Source organism: Mustela lutreola, chromosome 13 (genome assembly GCF_030435805.1).
Source record: "Mustela lutreola isolate mMusLut2 chromosome 13, mMusLut2.pri, whole genome shotgun sequence".
Taxonomy (NCBI): Eukaryota; Metazoa; Chordata; class Mammalia; order Carnivora; family Mustelidae; genus Mustela; species Mustela lutreola.
This window is the reverse complement of record NC_081302.1, coordinates 80,625,904-80,634,001: the sequence shown is the minus strand read 5'-3', so window position 1 is coordinate 80,634,001 and position 8,098 is coordinate 80,625,904.

Below are 8,098 nucleotides of genomic sequence, written 5' to 3'. Positions count from 1 at the left end.
GCAACTGTTTCATTTCAAAAAATTAAAGCCCCTTAAAACATCTGCAGTGTATGGGAAAATGATTTTTGAATGATATAGAAAATATGAAGAAGAACCAAATGTAAGTTCTACACCTGAAATACAAAAATTGGAGTGGAAAACTCATTGGGTGAGTTTAACAGATGAGACAAATTAGAAAAAGAATTAGAAAACTGGAAGTTACTAAAAGAAGATTATACACAAAGAAAAGGAATACAGAGAGACAAAAAGATTATATGAAAAGAGGTTAAGAAAAATGAAGGATAGAATTAAAAGATCTAAAGCAAACTTGATCATAGTTTCACAAGAATAAGAGAGAAGGAGAGCAACTGGGGCAAAGATAATATTTGAAGAGACAATGCCTCATTTTTTTTTTTTTCAAAATGCATGCTAGACACCAATCCAAAAATAAAGCAACCAACGAATTCCAAGTATGTTAAAAAGAAATCCAACTCTAGACACAGGCTAGTGAACTACAGGTTCACTATGGTGAATTCATTATGGCAACACCAAAGACAAAAATGGGGATTTTAAAACCATCTAGAATAGAAGTACAAATTACCTCCAGCAGATCAACAATTACACTTATAGTAGACTTCTTATCAGCGATAGAAGCCATGGAAGATTGCAATGGTATCTTCCATATACAGAAAGAAACAACTGACAATCTCAAGTACTTTTCCCAGGGGCACCTGGCTGGCTCAGTCAGTGTGGCATAGGACACCTGATCTCAGGGTTGTAAGTTTGAGCCCCATGCTGGGTGCAGAGATTACTTGGGAAAAAAAAATTTTTCAAAAAATGAATATAAATAATAAATAAATAAAATACTTCTCCCAGGAAAAAATATCTTCCAGAAAATGAGAGTAGGGAGGAAAATTCATTTTTCCAACAAACAAACAAACAAAAAGATGGAGTGTGCCATGATCCATACTAAAGCAAATTTTAAATTTATACTTCAGAATAAGTAAAATGATCAGAGATGGAAGATCTAAGCTACAAAAGAAATGAAGATTTTTTTAAATGTAAAGAAATGAATAAATGTAAATAAACACTGGCTGCATAAAACAATAATACTCAAGTTTTATAAAATTGAGAAGCAATTTATATATATGAGTGAGGATTGAAATAAAGTATCTTAGGATCCTTGCATCATCTTGGTAGAAATTAGGAATGATAGTTAACTTTCGTCTTAAAAAGTTGTGTGTAGGGACGCCTGGGGGGCTCAGTCAGTTAGAGCATCTGATTTTTTATTTTAGCTCAGGTTATGATCCTGGGTTGTGAGATCAATCCTGCTTAAGATTCTTTCTCTTTCCCATTTCCTCTGCCCCTTCCCATATATCCCCACCCTACTCTCTCCTTCTCTTTCTCTTTCTCAAAAAAGAAAAGAAAAGAAAAAGGCTGTTTATAGCTTTTAATTGCTAGGGAAACTGCTTTTAGAAATAATATATAAATTCCAATTGAATAGAAGATGAAAATGGAATTGTATTTGCCACAGCATAAAAATGATGTCAGATGTCAATGAACAAATTTAACAAAATACATGTAAGATATTTATAGAGAATGTTATAAAACTTCAAAATGGATGGATGAAAAGATATGTTGGGGTAGATCTATCTCAATTTCTCTCTCTCCCCCTGCCAACACACACACACACACACACACACACACACGAAGACCTCTTTTTTTTTCCACTTCTACATGTCTAAGTAACTTGTTATGGGACTCTTTCCTTTTTTTTTTTTCCGTTTTAGATAATCTTCATTTACTTACTTCAGTGAAGGTCAGAATTTCAGTATCTTACATCATAGGTACCTGCTCCCAGACTTACACCTATAAAGGTATTCCTATAAAGGTATGCAGACACTTTACAGTGGAGAAGTTTGCTTAGTTAGCATGAATTCAGAGCAAGGGAAAAAATCATGTGGATAGGCTGTTCTCATTCAGCCAAAGTCTTGATGCATCTGTAAATCCTATTGGGAGGAATCAACTGCAGGACAAGATAGTAGTGTTTCTGGGCCAGGGAAACGTCTGGCGCAGCCCTGAAGGTTCATTATTATAGGGGTGTATCAAGTAAGCCTAATTTAGGCTTTATTGCCGAAAAAGTCTCCTTCTGAGGGTCCTGTTGTTTCTTTAACTACACCATTTGGCCAACTAAGTTCCTGCAAGTCATGGTCTAGACACCAAACTGTGTCTTTCTATGGAGTCCTTAAATGTTAGTTCTTTGATTAGTTTTGTTTTGTTGCATCTAGTTATAACTTCCTTTGTCACCCAAGTTCTAGAGGACACCTAAATTTTTCCTTGTATGTGCCAACAAAAACAACTTACAATAGAGATGTGACTATTGTTATTGGATGACTTTAATGAAATGGCATTTTCTTAATTAAAGATGGTAGATTTTTGCATCAAAATTAACAAACACAATAAAGCATTCAATAAACAATCATGATACTTTGAAATAATGAGGAATCAGAATCTCCTGCATTCCTTTCTCCCTAATGCTTGTTTGTTTGAACACTCTTAAAAAAAAAAAACACCAAAACACTTACTTCCCCTACAAAATGTGTGAGAGTTGTCTGATACTATGATTCATGTGAGATAATATTAATATTTTAAAAGCAAATGTTGTTGCTTTTATAATTATGTTTACTATTTGCCACCTAATGAGATATCATAAGAGCAATTATATTTCTTAATTTGGTTGTTTCTTAAATAAACATAAGTCATTGAAAGAATAAGAATATTTCATTAGACTCCATTTCTTCACTTTTAGTTTTAGGTATATTATTGCAGAAGATGAAATCTATGGTCAGAATTCTTTCTGGAATCAAAGCTATCTAAATTCAAATCTCATTTCTGCTGTTCACTATCTGTGTGAACAGATATTAAATTATTTAATTACCAAATAATTTACTAGCTATAATTTAATAATTACAAAATTATTTAATTTCTCTACTCTCGGTTTACTTATTGGTAAGTAGTAGTACTTACCATCATCTTCTCCACTAAGTTATTTGTGTTAGTTAAATGATGTAATGAAGAGAAATGCTCAAGCGTAGTGGCTGGCCTCAACGAATGCTCAATAAATAATAGGTGTGAGCACGTGTGTTTTAAGAATGCATCCCAGAATGCCTGGAGATGTCTGCGTACTTGCTGTACCTCATCCTCCTCTTCAACCCTGAGTTTAGGAATTTATATGGATCAGACTGTGTTCCTTGAGGAGAATGGGTGACGAAACAAACATTTGTTCTTATCAGAGTGACTGTACATTGTATGCAAGTGATCACACTCTGTATTCTATACCTGCGGGTGAGGACGTGCACCTGGCCCAGCAAAGTGCATGCAGCCAAGTTAACCGATATGCCTCAGTCTCATACGTGGAGGGAGAAATATTATATTTCCAGAGGTTAGTATAACTTTCATTGTCTCCGGATTTGAGAGTTCGGAGGCTGGCTTGCTCCTCATTCTGTCATAAAGAAGATAACTCATCATTTTTCACTGTATCCTGAAGGTGTGACTTTCTCTCTGAATCCTTTAGATGAGCAAATATTGATGATTTGCCCAAGTGGTATCCATGTCTGATCTTTCTGTCCGTTCACACTGGTTATTAACATTGGTGGATACAGTGGTCAGTCGTGCTGTAATCTGCATAATCCCTTCATTGAACACTGGATTCTTATGGGGTGAAACAGGCAGTAGCTTTTTCTTCACAGTTTCCCTTTAAGGCTGTTTTGTTGGTTTTCCTTTTACCTCTCAATAACTTTGTACGATTACTCTGGGTTTAGAAAAAACTTATTTTTAGGAGTCAAGAGTTTAGTTTAACATAAATATAAATTTGCCCCTCTATCCTATTCAAAGACTCTTTTTCCCTATACTTCCCTGGTTTGATAACAGTGGGGTTGGAGGTATGGACAGGGTTGGGGGTAACTGTTCTGCTACGTTTGTTTCACTTTCTCCCCATTTGTTTACTGGCCTTTTCTCCTTGAGAGCTGGGTCTCAGATTCTTGTGTGGCAGATGCCTGAATGCCCCTCTGTTTCCCTTGGGCACTCAACCAGTTAGTTACTCCTTCCCCCATCCCCTGGGACCTCCAGATCTTCTCAGTTCCAAAATAAGTGCAACTCTCTCCTGTTCATTTCTTATGAACTGTCTAGCTGTCACTTTCTGATATACTTGAGCCCTGGATATTCCTTTTTGTGGGAGGCCACAATAGGGCTTGAGATGAGGACCAATCCAGGCCCTGACTTGTGGCTCCTTTAAAGGCTGAATAGCCGAACAAAAGCCTTAGGTCCATAAAATCGAGTAGCATTGAGAAAGGGTCTGTGCTATGTGTTATGCGCTCGCCTTCCTGACTTCCCACATGCTTGCTAAAAATGAGAACAATTCGGTTGGGGTCATAAGTTCGTGGCTGGTCCTTGCTGCCCTAGTACAGCCCATAAATTACTTTCAGGTTCGCTGTGTCAATACAGAACAATTGTACCGGCGTCAGCCATTTGGTGTCACAAAGTCTGCTTATAGTTCATTGTGAAACTTATTATGGGAACTCGTGGTTAACTAGACACAGATGTATTGCTTCTCCTATTATCACTATATATATGGCCTTAATGCTTTGAATAAACTTAGCACTGTTGGACATCCTCCTCAGCGCTCCTCCTGCCCTATCTCTCTGCTTCTCGAGTTCTTTTCTTCATCCTCTTACCCTCACGTTCCTGGTCGATTTGTCGCACCGGCCGTGACACCTTTTCCTCTAGATTCACTTGAAACTTCTCTGTATTCCAAGTCTGTCTCCCATGTCTCAATAACAAGACCTACCAGTAACTCTGTCAAGACCTACCAGTAACTCTGTCTTCCCACATCTCCCTGCACATGTATACACAGTTGTGCTTAAAATTACTTTTAGAGGATTTCTATTCCTTGTAACCAAAAGAGGTCTAATCAAGCAGTGGGAAAACTGGTCAAAGAGAATTGAGGGAAATTTTGTGCATGCTATGGAATAGTCTTGTGAATGTATTTCTGCTCCATGACAGTGCATATTGAGTCCATCAGGTACCATGAATTGTTTTGTTAAGATGTGAGAACAATAAATGCAGATACATTCTCCCTCTTTGGCTCCTATGTTTTTGAGACTAGAACTCAACTGTGCTCTCTGCTAGCAGAATAAAATTAGATAACAGGATATTTTGTTTTTGCCTTTATCACTATATAGTGATCCTATAGAGAATCAGGACCTTGGTTCATCATGGCTATTTCCTGTTTCTTCAGTAACACATACAAAATCTATCTTTTAGTGTGGGTTCCTACTTAAACTGGTATATTAAGTTTAGCTATGAATAACAGAGACCCAACTATGATAACTTTCTTTTAAATTTTTTCTTTTTTTTATAAACATGTATTTTTATCCACAGGGCCTACTCTGATAACTTAACACGGAAGTTGATTTTTTTTTCTTTCATTTAAAAGAAGTCTGAAGTGGGAGCTGGGTGACTTAGTTGGCTGAGCATCTGCTTTAAGTTCAGATTGTGATCCCAGGATCCTGGGATGGAGCTCCATGTCAGGCTTCCTGACCAGTGGCAGAGTCTGTTTCTCCTCTCTCTCTGTCCCTCCCCCTGCTTGAGCACTCTCTCTGTCTCCCAAATAAATTTTTTTTACGAAATCTTTTTTTTTTTTTTTAAGATTTCATTTATTTATTTGACAGACGGAGATCACAAGTAGGCAGAGAGGCAGGCAGAAAGAGAGAGGAGGAAGCCAGCTCCCTGCTGAGCAGAGAGGCCGATGTGGGGCTTGATCCCAAGACCCTGGTTTCATGACATGAGCCAAAGGCAGAGGCTTAACCCACTGAGCCACCCAGGTGCCCGGCGTTGTGATTTTGAACTCCACGTTGGATGTAGAGATTACTAAAAAAAAATTTAAAAACAAATAAATAAAATTAGCTTCATGTAAGACTCCCTGTATTGCTTTTCCTTTCTTTTCTTTTTTATTCATTTCTTGGGAGATGAGTGAAAATTTTATCAGGAAACAGATCATTATTAGATCTATTCTTGGAAACTTCTGTTTTAGATTTAGGCTCCAATTTTTTAATATGAAAAATTTCAAACCTGTAGGGAATTTGAGAGAGCAGTACAATGAACACCCATCTATCTTTCTTGTAGAGTCAGCAGTTATTAACATTTGGTCGCATTTTGACTGTTGATCTATCTTTCTATAAATTTTGTTGTTGTTGGATCTTTTGAAACTTTAATAGGATATTTATAAAAAGTTAGGACACAATATAAAACTTTAAAGTCAATAGATCCCCAGGAATAAATTCAAGACAGAGGTCAACTGATCATATATAGGCTTTAAATCATAATTTCTTTCTTGGTTATTTCAGAGGATTAGACCATATATATTGCGGATCCACTTAAATAGACTTAAGTTTCCAGCTTCTTTTCTATGTTAGAACTTCTCAAATGATGCTTCTCAGAGTTATTCTGATCTGAGGATACCACGGAAACAAGCTACTTTAGCCATTTTAATGCAAGTTGAAATTAATTTTTTTTTTTTTACAATGCCTTTTGGATTATTCAGTTTGATTCTGACATTAGCAACATCACCATACAGCCAGTAACTCTGCAAAAGATGGTCTTCTTAGCATGATTCACATAATATAAAACAACAAAGGGAAGGAATGTGGTTTGTTACATAATTTAGAATCTGAATCATTTGCTTCCTCCTTGGAAAGTGGTAATTCCCATAGAATGGATATACGGATTCAGGTCCCCCAATGTCAAAGAGGAATATGGGAAACATCCTTTGGAATAGAATGTGTTACTGTAAATAAGGACAGTTAAGCCAAATGACTGTGCTGCATGGTTTTGCCTGGATGCATAGACTTTAGGCTTAAATAGGCATGAAATTTACATGGACATTTTACATCAAGCTTTCCATTTAATAACCACATTGCTGGCTTATAGAAACTGCTTTCTTTGGAGTTCTAGTTCTGTAGAATAAAGGAGGTAAAGTGTTTTCTTTTTGCTAATATGACAAGCAGAAGAATTTATATGAGAAAAGGTCTTTGAGGTCCAGTCTTACACTCGGTGTATCTGGAGTCATGTTATAGATTGTAATAGTCTGCTTTCCATCCCTGCAGCTCTCCTCTCTATGGCAGCTCAGGGGTTACTTCTGAACAAGTTAAACTACTCTGCTAGATGGAAGACAAAAATGTCATACTAAAACTTTTATGAAGTTAAAGGAATACTTTATCAATTTGAATGGCTCCCCCCAAACTCAAACTTTTATCTAACTCAAATTTCTCACTTTCTTTTATAAACTTATATTTTATTTATTTAGCTTTTTAAAAGTAGACTTCACACCCAACATGGGCTTGAATTCACAACCCTGAGAATCAAGAGTTGCATGCTTTACCAACCAATCCATCCAGGTGCCCTTGATAAACTTATTTTTAAAACTGTTTGATTTACAGAATGATTGAGAAGTTAATTCCGATATGGCCCACATCAGTTTCCCTTATTATGAATATATATTAGTCCCTACTACATTTTTACATGCACTTTTCTTCCAGCTAACCTTACATGTTTTATTAATCAACATATAAGCTGTATGTGCCAAGCAATTTTTTACAATATTTTATTTATTCATTTAATTGACAGAGAGATCGTGAGAGAGAGCGCCGGCAGGGGGGGCGGCAGGCAGAAGGAGAGTGAGAAGTAGGCTCCCCGCTGAGCAAGGAGGCTGGTGCTGGGCTCCATCCCAGAACCCCGCTGTCCAACCCTTCCCCCCCCCCCCCCCCGCCCCCGCATCCCGCACCCTCCTAGGATGCCCTGCGCCAGCGTGATCCACTGCTCCCATCCCAGGGTGCCTTGCGCGGCGGGCTCGCTCCCGGTTACGTGCGCGCGGCGGGACCCGGAACGTGCTCTCGGGTGGTTGCCCCGCCCACCTCGGCCTTGTTTGTTCAGCCTCTAGGGCTTGAATTTACCGCCAGGTTGAGCTGGGCAAGAGCGATGCTGCCTGGCCCGCCTTGGCTTTGAGGAGAGAGGAACGTCCAGAACCGCTGCAGCTTGCTTTCGGCGCTGAGCCCCGGCAGCC